At 44.9% G+C, this 21,348-nt stretch overlaps 1 protein-coding gene and 1 long non-coding RNA gene across 5 annotated transcripts in view; one reads left to right on the forward strand and one right to left on the reverse strand.

Moving 5' to 3' along the window:
* The window catches only part of FAN1 (FANCD2 and FANCI associated nuclease 1), a 169,252-nt gene extending 155,066 nt beyond the window's left edge, over positions 1-14,186 (reverse strand). For 3 of the 4 annotated variants that reach the window (XM_069624918.1, XM_069624919.1, XM_069624916.1), the window contains exon 1: positions 14,101-14,186. The gene's annotated coding sequence lies outside the window, so the exon portion shown is untranslated. Of the gene's footprint in view, positions 1-14,096 lie in introns of all 4 variants that reach the window. The other variant, XM_069624917.1, reaches the window with a different exon arrangement.
* Positions 14,182-20,785, forward strand: LOC138504432 (uncharacterized). Its single transcript, XR_011279840.1, has 2 exons — positions 14,182-14,362; positions 20,450-20,785. It is a non-coding gene; the product is annotated as an uncharacterized lncRNA (long non-coding RNA).
* The last annotated feature ends 563 nt before the right edge of the window (positions 20,786-21,348 follow it).

Consider the following 21,348-nt stretch of genomic DNA (forward strand, 5'->3'; position numbering starts at 1 on the left):
AGACACAACATTACATTCATAAAGTTCTGGAAACATCTCAAAGAGTCACTAGATCATATCACAAGCAAATAACGATGCAGACATTCAACAGGCCAATGTGGTCACAAACTCAGAAAACACCTACAACCCCAGCCTAAAGAACACTGTATAAAACTCACTGGCAGAAATAGATAAAACCACGGAGCAAGCGGAAACGCGACTACTAAAGAGAGGATACGACCTTGCAGAATACCTACTAACAGGAATATCAAATACAGACAAACAATGAGAAGCTACAGGGCAAGCAACCACAACTAGCAACTAAAACAGGAACCAGACATGTAACCAGTGCAACAACATGGAACTTGTCAATGATAAAATACGCTTTCCCCTTCATTGCATTAAAATCGAAGATACTAGAAGGTGCTATTTTCGAGACCCTGATAAAAAGATCTTAAACTTCATAAAACTAAAGGATTAACAGAAAATGCCAATTCTGTCGCGTGAAAACAAAGCAGCAAAACGACATGAGGCACCTAAAAACCTTAATTCATCACGGAAGAGCTTGGCAGTAAACATACATTGAGACATTAACCAAACATATTGGCAAACTATGCCAGTCGATACCCTCTGCTAATCTCACATTTGCTGTGATTGGTGTCCGGGTCCCTTATGCATCCTCGGGGCCCCTTACCTCCCACACCCAATAGACCTAGCTCCTGTCTAGCCTCAGAGCTTGCATTGGCACACCCTCCGCCCTGGAGGTTCGCACTTAGACCCAACACGGGTCAAGGCCATGTAGCACTCAACAATCATATCACTTCATCTGTGGCTCACCCATGACCTCAGACTCTCCAGCACTTACCCCCATGCCCTCTTCCTTGATGCACTCGCACGTTTTGAATACTCACAAGGCATAGTAGGCTGGTCCCATTTCCTTCTTTACTCCCCCTGCTCTTAAATATTGTGTTTGTAATGTGTTTCACTCCCTTGTTCCCTCCCTTCGCCCTGTGGACGCTTTGAAACAATATTTTACTTGCTGTATAAGAGCCTGACAAGCAAACAATAAATAAATAATAAATATTGATCAAATATGTGACAGCTTTGGCAATATGTACTCTGCTTTGTTATGGCAATATTATAATACATATAATAATGTGCTGTATTGTTCTGTCACTTTGAATTATTAAACACTGCAGGTGCGTCCTCCAATTGGCAACAATTAAGGGTAGACATGTTTGCATTGACTCCTGTTTGGTTGTTAGTGCTCTTGCATGTATTTTGCTATTTGCATAGCTCTCAAGTTTCCTGCTGCCATACGTGTGAAGGCCAACCAGCCCTCTTTTTGCTTTGAATTCTAGGACTTGTAGTTTTTCCATGAAAAATTAAAAGAAAAATACAACCCTGGTCTAAAAGGATGACTTTAGAGACCATCCCCCGGTCATCTGATGATCATCGAACTACACTAGAAGTCATTCCCACATCATCAGACATCATCACGCTGTTAAAGTCATCAACAAATATCTCAGAATGGTGGGTGATGATTTGGGTATGAGCTTAGGATGACTTAATGAATATGCTAACATCATCCCCATTTAAGAAAACTCTTTGTTCCTGCTGCTTTTAGGATGACCTGCTGATCACTTCAAGAGCATTCCCATGAAATATGTTTGTTCTTGATGATTTGGGGATGACTTACCGATTACTTCAGAACATCAGAGCTTGTAGGACGATATGCGGACCAATACAGATTGTCATTCTGCTTTTGCTTAGTTGAACTTATGCTGAATGATCCCGCACTGTGGCAAGGGTAAAGCTTGAGACTATGTTGGGCCAAAGTGGAAGCCAGAGGCCTAAACATAGCATGCACCCATGAGAATCCTTTGCCATCCCAGTCAAAATCAGGCACCCATCACCCTCACAATCCCCAATGTGGCATGGGTAAAGCCTGAGATTAAGTTGGGCCAAAGTGGAAGAAAGAGGCCTAAACATAGCATGCACCCCCTGGGTGAGAATCCTTTGCCATCCCAGTCAAAAGCACGAACCCAGCACCCTCACAATGAATACATTTCCATGCTGACTTGTTAGGTAAGAATTGGTGTAGTCCCACTGTGTGAGACTACACAACACTTATCTGCTTGGTATTAGGTAAGCCCACCTTTTGGTATAGGTCTGAACTACACAGGTTGGCAGTGTGACTGAGCGGTATTACCCAAATTGACCTTTTACAATTGACCTTTTGCACATTTGACCTAATTATAGTGGTCCTAATTGACCTTCTGTACAATTGACCTTTATATTATTTTAGTTATATATGTATTGGGTTAGTTTTGTATTATAAATAACATAAAGGGATTGGGTGGGTGATTGTGGGTTTTTTTTGGTTTGGGTGGGATGTTGCGGGGGGGTTCCCCCCGCATATATGTCCTAATTGACCTTCAAAATTAGGTCAATTCTCCCGAGGTCAATTCTCCCGACGTCAATTGTGAAAAGGTCAATTAGTATACAACAGACTGAGCAGAGCTGTACAAATGAAATCTATAAATATAAGTAGCCAAGTAAAACCTACACTCAAAGTTTCATTTATAAATAGTTATTTAACTAACATCAATTTTTAAATAAGCGTTCTTTAGAAATGCAATTCATGTAACAATATAAATATACTTTTGAATTACTTTTCAGAATCAGAGCAAGTTAGTGGATAATCTTTAGATATGCTTCTTACACAATTGCTACACCTTGGGGTGACTTCAATTAGAAGGACAGTAATGGCATTTATATATCACACTATTTATACTTTTCAGATTCTGAGGTTGCAGAAAGGAAAGGTTTAAGGAAGGGAAAAGTTTAAACAGGTTCTCAGTATATGTGAGGACAACTAAATCTTCCAATGAATCCAGACAAGCCTTTCCCAGCAGTAACAGTCTAAAACTATTTACCACCTATGAGGGACAAACCCCATCAAAGTCAGTGGGCTAGAAGAGTCTGCAGGGAGCCAGGACAGCCAAAGTCATTTTGAAACAGTCTATGGAGCTGAGGCACTTCTTAGAATCAAAAGTCTTGCAAAAAGTTAGAGAGTTTGTTAGACAATCACTTGTAGGGTCACAAGCTGTGAAAACAGAGTTGGAATCAACTCTAAAAGTAAGCCACTGCAATTCCCAACTGTGAAAAGCAAGGCTACAAGACAGTGAGGCAAGTACCCTAAGTCTAAACAGTACCTCTGGTTTGAAGAAGAGTGGTCCAGCTGGCTTCTGTCGTGCCACAGCGTTGCAGATCCCGTGTTCCTGAGCCTCAGTTGTGGGGACAAGAGGGAGGACATCTGTAGGGCTCCTGCGGCGGTACTTCGGAGGTCGTTGGCAGCTACGGGCTCTTTTTGGTTCAGCGGCACTTTGCGGTTTCAGCACTTAGTAAACAGCACTGTTGCGGATCTCTTGTACTGGTTGGGCTTCCTTCACTCCTTGGGTCTGGTCAGGGGACTCTAGCTCTGGTCGTCCTGCTTCTGGAGGGTCCTTAGGAGACTCCTGGAGCTTCTATCCGGATTTCAGACGTTTCACTCGACTATGGATTACTCGACCTCTGGCACTCGGTTCTTGCAGCAATGAAGAAATACAGCCAGACACGGAAGATGGTCCAGTGGAGTTCGTCTCTGGGTTAGTTGGTCCGACTAACCCAAGGGGAGAAGTCGTCCATTCCGGAGCTTCTCTGTCTGAAAAGGGAGTTTCAGCACAGCAGCAGGGCTTCACCAGGCAGTTCAAAGGTCCAGGAGGATGCAGCAAGCTTTGTTCACGGTTTCTTCGTCGGGTGTTTCTCTCAGTGGTCGACTCTGCCTCTAGTCCCAAAACCCTCACCTTTTAAGAAGGTTTCTCCCATTCATGCACAGCCTAGGCTGTCAATCACATCAGGGTGGCTGTCCTGAAAAGACAGCCTGCCAGCCCTTCAGGACTGGTTTCATTCAGGCATTCCTAGAGACAAAGCACAGGTGAGTTTCGGGACCCTCCCTCACATCCTCTCCTTCCAGACACACTGGAGCCAGAGGCGGGCTTCATGGCTGAAGTGTGCCAAAAGCAAGACAAACAAAGGGCTCCATCCTGTTCGATGCACAGAGTAAAACCGAAGAAAGACCTCACAAACAGAAAATGGCAAAAAAAGAAGACTGGGGCCGTTTTGATAAAATGGTCACCACTGGGTGCTATAGTGCACCTGAGGGTTCAGCCTGCGGTAGAAAAGTACAATGGTAGGAAAAATTAAACTACTGCCACTCGCCATTTAGAAGTAGGGAGGGCAACATACAAATGTTACATGAGAATGTAGGATAAGGGGCTACTAGGTAACACCCCAGAACTCCACATAAGATAGTGTGTGCTGGACCAACAAAGAGAAAAGGTAAGTAAAGTCAATTTCACTTTACTATTCTTGGGAACAGTAGTTCACACAAGAAAGGGTATTTTAAACCTTATGAGAAATCTAAAGGATTTCTCAGTGACACTGCACTGAAAGTGATGTGTATCATCATACAAAAATTAGATGCATATGGAGTTTGTCAGACTCCCAAAACAGTGAAAACACATATTCCAAAGGTCAAAACACATGAGGCAGTGGGAAAAGGGTCTCACTGACTCCTGGGTTAAACTGAAAAAGTCCTACAGTCCAGCAAAAGAGCTGGGGGTCTCTAAGGTTGAAGGGAAGAAGGGAATTACCACAGAAATGAGAATTCTCCCTAACATGACTGCACCAATATATGCCAGTATTCACATGCACTCCTTCACACAGTATTCATGGTTGCTTTGCGCAAAATCAAATAATCAACAACCATAACGAAAAGTACATCCAGGAAAAAAGAAAAAGGATCCCAAAAAGAAAGAAGCAATAAACAAACGGAACCACAAAGTCCCATCAACTGAGGTCTGAACTACCCACAACCTCAAATACAAGCAACAACAAACCACAAACAGCAAAGACTAAAGCCAAAAGACCATGAAAAACACCAATCGAAAGAGGACGCCCACTAAGGAACACAACCCACACATCATGCCTCGCTTCAAGAAAGACAAAGAAGCCAGAAAGGACAACAGAAATAATAAGAAATCCCAAACCACTCGGGAAGGCACGGACAAGCATGATCCCACAACCCCAAAAAACTAGGCAAACATCTGAGATGGCCCAATGAGACATACACATAACAGAGCAAAGACAGAATACAATGCTCGCTACCTGTCCACATACGAAAATGTGGTAAACAAAAACAGCACAGCAACAACGAACCAACAGCCAACAAGCTCCACAAATACAGAACCAACCAGGACACCGCCCGCGAGGCACAAAGACTTTCCTAATGGAGTTCGGCCCACAAGCAGCATCGGCCACCCTCCATTAGGAAAGTCTTTGTTGTCTTCCTGGCAGGACAAAACACTGGCCCTCATTGATTGGCTCAGCACACACGCACCACGTAGCTCCTACGAGCCACGTAGTGCGTGTGTGCTGCACCAATGGAGTGCCAGCACTACGGCTGGCGTGGTCAATAAGGCTTGATGCCTAAAGGCATTTCAGCCTTGCCACGCCAGCCGTAGTACCACTCCAGTTACCTCGCCAGCGTTCCAGCACCTGCCTTCCAGCACGTCCGGTAAGTGGTCTGTTTGTTTGTGTGTCGGGTCTGTTCTGCTGTATGTTTGTGCTGTGTTTGAGATGCGGGGGCCGGGGGGGGTCGTGTATGCATGAATGTTTGTTTCTGTATGTTTTGTGTGTTTGTTGCGACGCAGGGGTGGGGGGTGTCGGGTGTACATGAATGTTTGTTTCTGTATGTGTTTGTTGAGATGCAGGGGTGGGGGTCATGTCGGGTGTGCATGAATGTTTGTTTTTGTATGTTTGTGCTGTGTTTGAGATGCGGGGGTGTCGGGTGTACATGAATGTTTGTTTCTGTATGTTTGTCTTGTGCTGTTGAGATGCGGGGTGGGGGGGTGTCGGGTGTGCATGAATGTTTGTTTTTGTATGTTTGTGCTGTGTATGTTGAGATGCGGGGGTGGAGGGGTTGTCGGGTGTGCATGAATATTTGTTTTTGTATGTTTGTGTTGTGCATGTTGAGATGCAGGGGTGGGGGGTGTCGGGTGTGCATGAATGTTTGTTTTGGAGTGTAAGTGTGGTGTATGTTGAGATGCAGGGTCTATATGGGTGCATGCTTGCTAGTTTGTATGGTGAGTTGAGGGGTGGGGGTTCGGGTCTGCATGGGTGCATGTTTGAGAGTGTGCTAATTTGGGGGTTGGGGGGTTCGGGTCTGTATAGGTGCATGCTTGAGAGTGTGTGTGCTGAGTTGCGGGTGGGAGGTTCGGGTCTGTATGGGTGCATGTTTGAGAGTTTGTATGCTGAGTTGGGGGGTGGGGGTTTGGGTCTGTATGGGTGCATGTTTGAGAGTTTGTGTGCTGAGTTGGGGGGTTTGTGTCTCTATGGGTGCATGTTTGAGAGTGTGTGCCGAGTTGGGGGGTGGGGGGTTTGGGTCTGTATGGGTGCATGTTTGAGAGTTTGTATGCTGAGTTGGGGGGTATGGGGGGTTTCGGTCTGTATGGGTGCATGTTTGAGAGTGTGTGCTGAGTTGGGTGTGGGGGTTTGGGTCTGTATTGGTGCATGTTTCAGAGTTTGTGTGTTGAGTTGGGGGGTGGGGGTTTGGGTCTGTATGGGTGCATGTTTCACAGTTTGTGTGTTGAGATGGGGGGGTGGGGGTTTGAGAGTGTGTGCTGATTTGAAGGGTGGGGGTTTGGGTCTACTTCTCCTTTTGCTGTTATTTTCTCCTTCATCCTTCCCACTACTCTTTCCCCTTTCCTCTACTGCCCGTACTCCACCACTTCTTACTACTACCACTCCCATCTACTGCTAGTACCACTTCTCTACTACCGCTTCTCCTCCTTCTCTACTCTTACTACCAACCTCGACTACCACCACTACTACTACCACCACCACCACCACCACCACCACCTCTCACTTCCACTCTCACTCCCTCCACTACCCCACCACTACTACCACTTCCTCCCGCTACAACTGCTAATACCTCCTACTCACTCCTACTACACTCACTCCTCAATCCCACACACAAACACTTCACATACCCCCCCTCTCCAATAACGCCCACAATCCTTCAGCACTCTCCTCCTCTGGTCTCTCAGACTTCACCCTCCACCCCCTGTCCCCACCCAACTACAACCCACACTTAACCCATCCCAACGTATCTATTAAATAGCCCACCCCCTCCAAGGATTGATCACTCTACCTAACCATTCTTACCTGGCTTAGTGGGGAATGGAGTGACAAGGAGGGACATGGGGGCTTACAAGTGTTTGTAAGCCCTGTCCCTTCTCCATGTGTCCTTGCCACATTTCTAACCAGAAGGAAAAAGTGGTTTAGATGGAACTGAGTCTTTGGATATTCGTGAAGGTCTCATTTGATATTAGAACCAAGTCCCTGATAGTATAGTGGGTTTTTAGGGTCACCTGACCTGCCCCAAGAGGATATGGGAATGTCTTCCCCATGAATAATTTGAATAAGGTATGACCAAATGCTGCAGGTTACTGCAGGTTAGAGCACAATTTTCTAAGGAATTTAGGCAAAGAGCCCAACATGTGACAAACAGCTCTGAAGAGGAACATATACGATAACCATGGACAAGTTCCAAGCTGTAAACCAGGGCCTTTCTCCAAAACAGCAACTCATGTTTGTGCCTACTGAAAACTTTGAAAAACGTCATGCACAGCAAAAATGTGTTCGGCATCGCTGAAGAAGTGGGCTATGATATAGTGTGCAACTGCCCAATAGAGAAAATGTGAATGCGACATGGTGTGGAAGAAAAAAGTACATCTGTTTGAAATACTGTGACAGGAGCTATAGCTCATCACCTTGCCCATGTGCTTGCTAATAGTCCATAGACATGTATGCCCAAGGAAATTAACTAAATTGCTGTTATATGCCATTGTGCTGCCATTATATCAAATGCCTATTCAAATGTCCCAGAGTGTTTTTAATAATGTGTTGGGTCAACATGACAGCATTTAAAATGTGATTCTCAAATACCCAGTGGTGCATGCAAATCTGCTCAATTGTAGCTCCATGTGCCAGCCTGTTAGATTCCACTTCGACATTACAATGTCAACATTGCCTTGCCAGTTTCTATATAACCTACAGATAACTGCCCTGCCCATTTCTACATCGCCCCCGAGAAGAATATGCTCAGCCAGGTTGGCAAATTCTGCCTAGAAAATTGCCATGACAGTTTCACTTTGCCCTTGAATTTTGCCCTGGCAGTTTCAACACTGTTATGCCAGTTGCGGATTGCCCTTGAAAATGGGGCATGCAAGTTTGCCAACACTGACATATCGGTTTTCCAGTGCCCTGGTCTAGCACATATTCTCATGCATGTTACAAAACTGCCCATTGGAAATTGCCATTCCAATTTCATATTGTCGTTGAGATACAGACCCACATCCAGGTGTTAATGTTAAAGGATATTTGTACCGCGCATTATCACCACCGGAGTGGTCCCCTGGCGCTCTGGCGGCTCTGAAAGAAGGGGGGGGGGGTGAATTAGTGGGAATAAACTGGAAAAGTGCAAGAGAGCAGTGATGTGCTGATGGCAGCCTCAGCCCGGTGGGTCCGTCGGCTGGGCTTGGGGTGTTTTACGGTCGGTAGTTGTCGTGTGCTGTTGTGCAAGTCTATGGGGTGTTTGTTTTGTTGTTGCAGTGTAGTGAAGTTAGTGCGCATTGCTGAGAATTAGGCTTGTGGTTGTGTTTGGTTAGAGTTTCAGAAATGTATGCAGAGTGATGAAATTGTTAGTGGATTGGTTAGTTGGCATTGCTGTCCTTGCAGTTATGTCTATGTCTGATGTTTGCTATCATTCACTATTCCATCGTTGCTAATTTTCAATATTCTGTCTAAATGTGAAGCAGGCTAGTGATCACGATTCCAATCAAGTGTTGCACATACCATCATTCACAGTTTCATCCAAGTTTGGCACAAGCTAACATTCACATTTCTATCTAGATGCGACACAATCTAAAGTTAAGAATTCCATCTAAGTGTGACGCATGCTAACATTCACATTACTATCTAGAAGCGACACAAGCTAAAGTTAAGAATTCCATCTAAGAGTGCCCAAACAGGGGTGGAGTGGGAGCCAAATGTGGCCCCATATTACACTGTTTGAGGAATCCCAACCCCTCTAAGCAGGGTTTGGGGTGTTCTCTCAAAAGTAAATCTGGAAAGAATGGGTTGAAATAGTAAATTGGAAACTTCATAACACATTTGTACTTCAGAGGAATGATGGAAAGAGGGGATGAGGTGCATATGAGTGAGGGGAAGAGGAGTACACAACCAGGGCACTCACAAAAAGATGCCCACAGTGGGGAGGCCGACTGGGAAATGTAGGCAAACTACATATAGGTGAAGATCCCCCAAACCACATAGGACATCTGAAGCTGGGGTGTGGGGAGAAGCTGTGTTTCAAATGGCTACTGCAGTAGGGCCAGTCAATCCCTGCATTTACCACCTTAATCTAAAACATAGCAGTTTGATATGGTATGCAGCCCGCTATTCCTGAAAGTATCCATCAATAAGTGCATGAAAAGGTATGCTGGCAAGGCTATGTTCTTTATCTGATCTTGTTCTTTTGTCGCTTCTAGGCTTCTCAAAAAAGTATATAATTTGTATATACTCTAGACCTGGACCGTCGTAGTGGGAGCATAACAGTGGAGTTTGTATTTTTATCCATAGATGTCCCTGCCAATGTTCAGTGCAGTAAAAAAAAAAAGAAAGATTGACCAGGACCACCGTCAATTTAAGGATGAGTGGACTGAGAAGTTTTTTTTTCCATCGAGTCAAAACCTAATGTGTACTCGTGTCTCATTTGTCTCGAACGCATAGCAGTCCCCAAGGAATATAATATCCGCCGCCATTGTGAAACAAAACATTCGCAATATAAGGATTTGCATGGGGAAGCAAGAATTAAGAAAGCTGGGGAGCTAAAAACACAGCTGACTAAGCAACATGGTGTTTTTGCCCAGAAAAAAAAAGAATCTGAATGTGCCTCCTTTGCGAGTTATAAGGTTGCACAGTTTATTGCAAGGTCAGCACGTCCTTTCACAGATGGGGATTTCGTTAAAGATTGCCTGATGGAGATTTGCGAGGCAGTATGTAAAGAAAAAAAAATGCTTTTACAAATGTTCCCCTTTCACGTACGAGTATCCAGCAGCGTATTGTAGACATGGCTGACAATTGTTACAGCCAACTGAAAATGCGGTGTAAGGATGTCAAGTTCTTTTCAGCTGCCCTTGATGAGAGCACAGATGCAAGTGACACAGCCCAACTCTTAATTTTCATTCGGGGGGGGTCGATAATCAATACAAAGTATTTTAGGAACTGGCTTCTCTGGTATCTTTGCATGGCAGGACTACTGGTGCTGACATTTTTAATGCCTTTCAAAAAGTCATTGATGATTTAAATTTGCCATGGGATGCTTTGATAGGCGTGCCGACTGATGGGGCGCGAGCCATGGTTGGGGAGCAAAATGGTTTTATTGGCTGCTTGAAAAGGCACTTGGGCGAGAAGGCTGTCCATTAAAAAAATTATCACAGCATCATCCACCAGGAGGCATAATGTGCAAAACATTTGAAATTCACTGAAGTGATGGACTTTGTTGTGAAAACGGTTAATTTTGTCCGTGCACGCTCTTTAAATCACAGATTGTTTCAGGTGTTTTTAGAAGATGTAAAGGCGGATTATGGTGATGTCCTATATCACACCGATGTGCGATGGCTTTGTCGTGGCAATGTGCTGAAGCGATTCTTTGCTTTACGGCACAAAATAAAAGCATTCCTTGATGAAAAGGGAATGGACACTTCTGTCATGCAAGATATTGACTGGGTAGCTGACTTTGCTTTTCTGACTGACCTGACAGGCCATTTCAATGATTAAAATTTAAAGTTGCAAGGAAGCCAAAATCTAATACCGGATCTGTTTGAGGCAGTTTGTGCCTTTGAAATAAAGTTAAGGCTTCTGACAGCCCAACTGGAGAAAGGGATGCTGGTACACTACCCCGAATGTGCAGAGGTTTTCCCCGATGACAAGTATGTAGGATGGTATCGGCATGTGAAGGTCCTGAAGAAACTGCAAAATGTTTTTGAGAATCGTTTCTCACAATTCAAATCCCAGTGAGCCTCTTTTAAACTTTTTGCAGACCCTTTGTCAGCTGATGTTGACAGTGTGCAACCTGAACTGCACCTGTAGCTGATTGAACTTCAATGCTGTAGTGCCCTCAAAAATAAGCACAGAGAGATGCCTTCATTAGTCTTCTATCAGTCTCTGGACACTGCTCAATTCTCCAATCTGTCACAGGAAGCTTTAAAGATGGTATCTATGTTTGGCAGTACTTACATTTGTGAGTATGTTTTTTCACAAATGAAACTACATAAATCCAGCCTAAGGACAAGACTAACTGACCAACAAGGGTCAATCAAATATAATTTATTTCCATTTAGTTATTGTATATCGTCTGTTTAATTAAATTATATACAACAATGGAAAATGTGTAGTACAAAATGTAAGTTTGAAATACAAATAAAAATTGTAAATCCTGAAAAACATTCTTTTTCCATGTGTTTAATACAAATTGAGGGTTGAAAAAGCCTCCTGCCACGCCCCGCCTACATTTACTTTTCGGCCCACTATAGCCATCATGTAAGGTACTTTCGGCCCTCTGTCAAAATCGGTTGAGCACCCCTGACCTAGGTGAAAGAGATCCCACTGATACAAACATAGATACAACAGAAGGCACACTCAACAATTGGATCATCAAGGCCATTGACCAATTAGCACCAGCTAAAACATTCAAAACAACACCAAAAAAACTGGCAGCAAAATGGTTCGCAGAAGAACTGCAAAAACGCCAAAAATACAACTGAAAAATGGAAACAAAATGGAGAGAACAATACACCAGACAAGAATAAATAAAATACCAAAGACAATGCAAACTGTACAAAGCAACAGTCCTCAAAGGAAAAAAAAGAAAAAATATACTACGCCACAAGAATCGGTAAACAATTCACAGAAAGAACTCCATCACCCCCACACAAACACTTTGTGACAGTCACATACACCAGAGCAGGGTGTGTGTAGTAGCTGCACAGCAGTTACTGCCATCCTGCGCAGGTACAATTATATATGTAGTCACTTACAACAGAGCACGGTCTGTGTAGCAGCTGCACAGCAGTTACTGTGTTTGCAAGCCTTAGCCTGAGCAGGTATTAAACATGTAGTCACTTACACCAGAGCATGGTCTGTGTAGTAGCAGCACAGCAGTTACTGCATCTGCGAGCATTAGCCGGCACAGGTATTATATGTATATATAGTCACTTACACCAGAGCAGGGTCTGCATAGTAGCTGCACAGCAGTTACTGCGTCTGCGAGCATTAGGCTGCGCAGGTATTATTATATATGTAGTCACTTACACCAAGAGCAGGGTCTCTGTAGCAGCTGCACAGCAGTTACAGCTTCTGCGGGCATTATCCTGCGCAGGCATAATTATATATGAAGTCACTTACACCACAGCAGGGTCTGTGTAGTAGCTGCACAGCAGTTACTGCCTCTGCAGGCATTAGCCTGCGCAGGTATTATTTTATATGTAGTCACAACAGAGCAGGGTCTGTGTAGCAGCTGCACAGCAGTTACTGTGTCTGCGAGCCTTAGCCTGCGCAGGTATTATACATGTAGTCACTTACACCAGAGCATGGTCTGTGTAGTAGCAGCACAGCAGTTACTGCGTCTGCGAGCATTAGCCGGCACAGGTAAATATGTATATATAGTCACTTACACCAGAGCAGGGTCTGTATAGTAGCTGCACAGCAGTTACTGTGTCTGCGAGCCTTAGGCTGCGCAGGTACAATTATATATGTAGTCACTTACACCAGAGCATGCTCTGTGTAGTAGCAGCACAGCAGTTACTGCGTCTGCGAGAATTAGCCGGCACAGGTATTATATGTATATATGGTCACTTACACCAGAGCAGGGTCTGCATAGTACCTGCACAGCAGTTACTGCGTCTGCGAGCATTAGGCTGTGCAGGTATTATTATATATGTAGTCACTTACACCAAGAGCAGGGTCTCTGTAGCAGCTGCACAGCAGTTAGAGCTTCTGCGGGCATTATCCTGCGCAGGCATAATTATATATGAAGTCACTTACACCACAGCAGGGTCTGTGTAGTAGCTGCACAGCAGTTACTGCCTCTGCGGGCATTAGCCTGCGCAGGTATTATTTTATATGTAGTCACTTACAACAGAGCAGGGTCTGTGTAGCAGCTGCACAGCAGTTACTGTGTCTGCGAGCCTTAGCCTGCGCAGGTATTATACATGTAGTCACTTACACCAGAGCATGGTCTGTGTAGTAGCAGCACAGCAGTTACTGCGTCTGCGAGCATTAGCCGGCACAGGTAAATATGTATATATAGTCACTTACACCAAAGCAGGGTCTGTATAGTAGCTGCACAGCAGTTACTGTGTCTGCGAGCCTTAGGCTGCGCAGGTACAATTATATATGTAGTCACTTACACCAGAGCATGGTCTGTGTAGTAGCAGCACAGCAGTTACTGCGTCTGCGAGAATTAGCCGGCACAGGTAAATATGTATATATAGTCACTTACACCAGAGCAGGGTCTGCATAGTACCTGCACAGCAGTTACTGCGTCTGCGAGCATTAGGCTGCGCAGGTATTATTATATATGTAGTCACTTACACCAAGAGCAGGGTCTGTGTAGCAGCTGCACAGCAGTTACAGCTTCTGCGGGCATTGCAGAGCCTGAACTGTACCATAAATGAGGTTCGCAGCAGCTACTGTGTCTACAATACCAACAACAGGCTGCCCCGTGTAACTTCAAAACCAGATGTTTAGAAAATCACGTACTTACAATATTTAATTTCAACAAGTGATAAGTACAATACAAGGAGGAATACAGCTTCAACGTGCATTTCCAGAGGTTGCAAAAGGGTTCACTCATTTTAACAATATAACGAAGAGGTGAGAACGTCTAAGTTAATGGCTGCAAAAAGAAATGCATATAAAATTCACTTCAAGAGCTGGATCGCATACACTCACTAGATGCTGCCTGGAAACTGGACACGAGCGTTTCGTAAAGGGTGGTGGCAAGCCCCGCCTACACTTCATCACGTGGGCTGCTCTGCATCACGTGGGATTCAACGTCGACTTCATCACGTGAGCTGCTCTGCATCACGTGGGTTTGAACGTTCCGTTCTCATCTTTTTTGCATGAGCTGGAAGGCAAGGCTTTGTGAGCGATTCCTCCATTGCAAAGCACGTTTCGTATAGATGATTGTTATTTGGTTTCTGGTAGGTTTCTGGTAAGTCTTAAAGTTATCTCTTGTGAATAGTTACTTTAATGCAGAGCGGTAATATTGGGAAGGGGCTATTTCTGTGTATTTTGGTGGGTTGTAATGTCCATCAGGGGTGAGATTTACTTAAAGTACAGGCGGATTCAGTTTTGTTTTTTTCGTTATTTCAGTGTATTTTGAGGATATGCAATGTACATCACAGGGATGAGGCAATATTGGGGAGGGGGTATTTCTGTGTATTTTGGGGGTTTGTAATGTGCTTCGGTAGAGATTTACTTAAAGTACAGGAGGATTCAGTTCGTTTTGGGGTTTTCTCATGCAGATGTGCGATTTGCCCAGGGAAGATGTGTTTTATGGAGTGGGGCTGGGCACAGCGCGTTCCTCGCTTCCCAATTGGACTTCCACTGTACCAGTGAACAGTACAGCGAACAGTTAGTTATCCTCCCCCCTGGAGGGGGTTGGAGGATTTGCTATGTGCAGCAGATGGGGATATGTGTCTTATGCAGACAGACGTATTTGGGTACGAATTTCCAGTATAAAAGTTCAGTTATTTATTTCTCCTGCATGGGGGCGATTTGGCATTCCCTGGGGAGGGGGGTTGTTCATTTGCCCCTTTGCAATGTGTGGCAGAGAAGGCTAAACGGAGACCTTTTATTGCTTTCATTATCAATCACACATTTAAAGTCCCTATGAGACCTGATGGCATTGTGTGCTTGTTTAAAAGTTTGCAGATACTTTCTGAAATGTCTTTTCAGCGTATGACATATTTCTGTTATGTTGTCATGACGTTTACACGTGGGTTGTCTACGTGCTTAGTAAGAGGATCACGGGGGAAGGAGCGCTCCACGTCGTGCACAGGCAGGTATTTATTTTTTATTGCGCATTTATAATGCGCTTATTCATCTCGGGGTAGCGCCAGGTATATTTAATGATATTTTTATTTATATCGCGCTCATACACAGGTGTTTCAGAGCGCGGCAAGGGAGGGGAACAGAGGAGACCAAAACATTGATGGGTTTGTTTTTCCTATTTTAATTTTAGTTGCACCAACAGCTGATCTTTGTGTGTCTTCTTGGCTGATATCCCATCCTCGGCTTGCCCCACCCCCAAACAGAAGTGGTTTATTGCCATGCCGCACACGCTGAGGGAATTTCAGGGAAGATTTGGCTGCCAGCAGCAAGTCGGATTCTATGACACGACAGGAGGCTTGATATTATGCAAAACAATCTTTACTACTGACACAGCAGCAAAGAAAAATTTTGTGAAACAAAATTCCTTACAAGAAAAAACAAGGAAAAGCACAGTATTCCATTAGAACCACAGGGAAGCAATCCCAATCCAAGATGGGGTGCAGGTCAAGCCCTCCCAGAAACCAATCGGCAGGGACCCACCCCCATAAAAGTCCCTTTCTCTAACAACTCCTCTTTCTTTGCTGCAGACGCATGAGCTAAGTACACTTATTGTCACGCTTGTACTTTGCTGTATTATGTGATATTTTTCGTTTCTTTGATGTGATTGTGTTCATTGTGTTACCCAACTGCTGAGTGTGTTTCTTTTCCCCCTCAGTGGTCACGTGTGTTAATACGCTTTGTCAGCGTTTATGTAGCCGCGGTCTTCTTGTCCTACCCACGCTGCTATCAGGTGTGAGTAAACAGATCCCTCTACTCCGCCCTTTTGGCCCTGCGGGCGAGTCAGACCTTTCCCTCTCGTTCGCCTCCCCCTCCCTCTCTCCCACCTTCCCATAGTGCTTGGTCTCATATGGCGCAAGGTGCCGCCTCAGCATCCGGTCAGCGTTCTATGCTGATTCTTTCGCTTCTGCCAGCATTCGCTCGCACCTGCTCGGCGGAGTGGCACTCGTGGAGCGTCTTTATGTTGATTTAAGTACTCGCCTGCTCGGCGACTGTGAGCATATCTTCCTCTTTCTTTATTAATCTATATGCAGGTTCTAAGTTGGTACGTAGGAGTGTGGGGAGAGATAACAGCTCTTTTTTTCCTTTGTGGTGCAGAATGCATTTTTATTAATGCATGGGATTCTGCTTGGTTTCCAGGCTCAGCCTGGTACAATTCATAATTTCGTGAAGCGTTTCACTGCCTGCTCAGCTTGCTATTTAGCCCACTGCAGCCCACGTGTTCTTATTGTAGGACAGTTTTGTGTATGCACATTCTTTATTTTCTCTTTCACGGTTCCCCAGCCTGTTCGCTTCCAGGTGCTCCCTGGTTGTGTTTTTCGCGTCATTTGTTGGGGTAGTGATATTTCCCTTTTGCTTGGTGGATTGTTGCATTATGTTTACATCCAAAGGTTCCCATGGTTTCCCTTTGGCTGATGTTTCTTTCCAAGTAAGATCTTCTTATAAAACTGAAAGGTCTGGGGAGGATGCTGGGTTGGGGGGTGCAGGTGAGGGTGCCCTAGCGGCCCTCCCAGCGTTAACTAGGGCGGTTCAGGATTGTGTGGACTCTGCCCTATTTAATTTGAACCCAACGCTAGTCTCAGCTTTTGATAGGCTGATTTCTAGGGTGGCTGATTCCCATCTGAGCTGTAATCCGGTTCCCCCCCTTTGGTCAATAGGAGTGTTCAAGGAAGTTTAGGACTTTAAGAGGACAACTCAGTCCTAGGTATAGGTCTCCCTCTCCTGCTAGTTCCCCCGTTAGGGTCCAGGAGCCTGAACTGTGGGGGGGGTCTCTCTCAACCGATTACTTCGGCTCAGGCCACTCCCTCTCCTTTTTCCTTTGCAGATGCTTCAGATATTTCTGATTATCCGCCTAGGAAGCATATGAATAAGGGGATCCCTGTGGGTTTATCCCAGGATGGTAGCAGGGTTCCATATTTTGACCCCTCTCTCATCTAACATCCAAGGTTTGCGGATTGGCATCCTTCATTGGCGGTTTCTTCTTTTATTTATCATTGCGTTCAGAGACCGCTTCTTGAGGAGGATTGGAGCAAATTACACTCAATGCCTCAGACCTGTTATTGCAGATAATGTAGTGTGTACCCCTGACATCGATCGCTCCATACTGTCCTTTTTGTCGCAGAAGGGGAAAACTCTTACAGAGGGGTTGACGGGGTCCTTGGTATTGTCAGGATAAGTTTTACCTTAGACCCTTGGCTCTAATATTTGAATTGGCGGAAGACGCTGCTCTCACCAATTCCCCAGTGGATGTCCAGGCACTCAGAGGTTGGGTGCAGAGATCAAAATGCCTGCACGGCAACGCCAATGCTGGAATCTCCAGGGAAAGGCGCAAATGCATTCTTATGCACAATGACTGTAATCTGCTGCACATGGCAGAGTAAGAAGCTGGGCCTAAGGCCCTAGGTAACCTGTTGGACACAGGTACATTAAAGATCTCTCTGCATATGGGCATACCTTAACGGCTCTTGATAAGGTCTGATCAAATTTCAACAAAGGCTTTGCCCCCAGGATTTTCGATGAGTCTGGGCGAAGTGCAGCCCGCTGTTCCTTCCAGGTCCCTACCCGCCCGCAGCAGTATGCTTCCTGAGGGGCATGTCATTCTTCCTCTTCTAGAGGATCCCAGGTGGCCTTTTACCCCCAGACAGATTTTCAATGGTAAGGACGTACCGCCAAGTTTGTGGGAGGAGCGGGGTCCGCTCCAGGTACTACCACATATGTGTATTTATAGGTTTTACTTGTTTCTTCCCTCAGAGATTTTTTTCCTCCTCAGACTATGGGTGGTTTTTAAATGTTTCAGACATTTCAATGGGAATTCATTGCTCCTTGTCAATTGTCTCCTCCTCCTCCTCCCCTCTTGTTCAACAAGATCCCAGCCACCTATAGTTTTTTCCCCTGCCCCTCAACACCAAGATTCCTGGTTCCGAATCCCAAGTGGGTTTCATCCAGTCATTGAGTTTTACATTCCCAATTATTTGGGCGTTGGCCAGTTTTGTCATGATGTAAGGCATTAGCCTTACATCATAATTAGGGGATCTGTTTAGTACTCAGGGACATTTTTCCTGGTAGTTCCAGTTTTCCTTTTCATCAGGGGTTCTTTTTCTCTCCGGTTCCCGGGTTGGGGCTCCACTTCACCATTGTTTCCGCCTCTATCCTGTTAGGTCTCTGGACGGCCTGTGGTGCTTCCCCTACGTAGCGTACCAGTGATTACCTGTCTCGGGGAAAGAGGTTTTGTTTTATTTTTTCCAGGACTTCATGCTCCTTTTAGCGCAGAATTTCCAGATTCTCCTAACTCTCCTGCTTTGATAGGGTCCCTGTGGTTGGTACTAGTTTTTTCTAATGACTGTGGATCCAGCCTTCGCAATGGGTACACTAGCAAGGACCAGAAGGGTCTTTCCCTCTTATAAAGTTGGAATGCTGTCCCTCAAGTTTGTCAGAGAAGGGAGGGGAGAGGCTTCTGCCTCCATTCAGACCGTCTTTTCAGCTCCCTTCCATTCAGTGTTCTGCAGCGCCTGGGGTGGGAAAAACGCTTTCACCAGAAGGTGTTATACTCTCAAGTAGTGGTATTGTTCCCTGGGCCAGGTTATAGCTCGTATGGTTCCTCAGGCATATGTCTGCCCGGAAAGTTTTGGATTTTTTTTGGATCCATTACAAATTATAGTTTGGAATAGGGGATCTAGGATGGAACGGAGGGGGAACCCTTGGAGGTCCTGGTGGATATAGCAAAGAGCTTTGACATTCTGGCTTGTGAAAAGCTTCCTCTTGTAGGCAGCCCTTTTGACCTAGTGTCTCATCTGTCTAGTTCACTCTCTCCTCTCTCTTTGCAGTTGCAGGACAGATTTTCCAATTTGATGTCCGTTTTTTCTCCCGAGTTTGGGCAGGGTCTCTGTCCTTGGGTTTCCGTGGTGGTCAGAGTTCTGAGACAGGTGTGTAGGAAGTTGATAACATTTTTTACTAGCGGTTACTTGTTGCTCATCTCTGGGGTGGTTTGCTGCTTACTAGGAGATAGCAGGAGGTATCCCGTGCCCTATCTGATCACGGCTCGTCACGGACCCGATGGGTCTTCTTCACGTCCTGGTCCTGCCGAGGTGTTTCTCTCGTATGCCTTGGACGCTTGTTAGCTCTTTAGCTGTTTTTCAGGTCTCTGTTGTCACTAGGAGTTACTAGGTGGCCTCTGCTTAGTAAGTTTCTTTATCTGTATAGGTCTGCTTCGTGAGCTGGTGTTTGGCTTGTCACCTCCAATCCTTTTCTGCTCCTCCTATACAAGTTGCTACTCGTTGGATTTATTGAGCAATTCTTTAGTTTAGTTGAAAGGTTCAAGGGAGGCATGGCTTACCATTTTGGCTGGTCACGTGCTAGTGCAAAGGGAGTAAGTGGGCAAGGCCTTTTGGTATGATAGACCCTTAGATCTATCTGCATTAAGATTACCCCTACGCACAAGTTTTAAATTCGTAGGAGGTTAGTGGGGTCCTAGGTTATTCTCTTGGCTCAGAAGAGTAGCTCGCGGGCCTCGTATTGCGTCATACTATAGTTTTCTCAAAGTTGACAATGTTTGTTCGTCTCTCATTTCAATTTAAAGAGTGTCAGTTTGGACCTTTGGAATTGGCAGAAGGTTTTTGTCCTCATTGGGGTAGTTTTTGTTCGGGTCTAGAAAAAATAAATGCTTGTTTTTTCTTTTTTGGTATCCAACATTTAAAAAATGCAATAATTTGTGTTTTTTTTTTTTTTTCAAGATTTTAAGATGTCTTGAAATGTGAAGGTATTTTGATCTCCATGTACCTCCTGAGCTGCTTTCCTAGAGTAACCTTATAGCATATATCTCCCACCTCCCTGACTATGCGGGTTTGGGGGGTTTATTAACTTCCTGCTTCCTACGGGGCTTTCTCAGCCAAAGGGAGGACTTGAGTTGTCATAGCATCCTCTGGACGGAGGTTCAACAAAAATGTTGAATGCAGCTGACAGGTTTAGGAGGTTCACATTGAAGACATTTTATCATTAAAGTATTGTTAAGGTTACAATTGATGTAATGCAAGGGCTTTGAACTTGCATAATATGAAGCCTCCTGTCATGTCATAGAAGGGTTAATCCCCCTTACTAGCGTGAGAGGGGGTTTAGGTTCTATGAAAGACAGGAGACGATTATTATCCCAGACATCCACCCACGACCCTGTTCTTTTTTCTCTTATTTGCAGCTTCGAGTTGAGGAGTTCCAGGTAAAGGGGTATTGCCAGGTCCCGGATGGTTGGGCGTGTAAGGATCCCAGAGCTGGTCATCCATTTGACTGTGCTGGTTAATGTTTTCCTAAGGATGGCATCAGAGTGCAGTCTCAGAAGAGGAGTCGCTGCTAGAGAAAGGGACTTTTATTGGAGTGGGTCCCTGCTGATTGGACCCTGGGAGGGCTTGACCTGCGCCCCATCTTGGATTGGGATTGCTTCTTTGTGGTTCTAACGGAATACTGTGTTTTTTTTGTTTCATAAAATGTTTTTTCTTTGCTGCTATGTGTCAGTAGTAAAGATTGTTTTGCATAATACTCACCTCCTGTCTTTAATAGAATCTAAACCCCCTCTCACACTAGTAAGGGGGATTAACCATTGTACGCCATTTTCACCCTTATCCAGTGGTGGAAATGGAAACAATTTGATTGGGGGGGGGGGTCCCAAAAAGGCTGGGTTGTGGGCGGAGCTGAAGGGGCGATGCCCAAAGAGGATGATAATAGTTTTGACCAGTGTTGCTGAGTAAATATTCTTTAAAATGCACAATTTGCATCCCATTTTATAAAACAAAAACTCACTCTTGGGTACTATTCAAACAGGGTCAGAAAAGGAATGAATTGCCATTTACAACTATGGGCCACTTTTTCATTGGTGCCTGAGACAATTTTATGGCACAGTCCGACCCACACATTTACATGGGAGCAAACCGTACCAGCCACCTGTGCACCTAAACTACCAACAGCAATGTTAGTCTACGCTGTGATCTGAGCTCATGCAGAGGAGTAGTTTAAGCAGACTGAAAGAATCATTAAGAAGAGCAATTACTCTAGCTAATGGTGAAAGAGCAGATAATCTGTGGGGAAATCCTGGTTTAAAGA

This window comes from Ambystoma mexicanum, chromosome 11 (genome assembly GCF_040938575.1).
Source record: "Ambystoma mexicanum isolate Mex_15411 chromosome 11, UKY_AmexF1_1, whole genome shotgun sequence".
In the NCBI taxonomy this organism is placed as follows: domain Eukaryota; kingdom Metazoa; phylum Chordata; class Amphibia; order Caudata; family Ambystomatidae; genus Ambystoma; species Ambystoma mexicanum.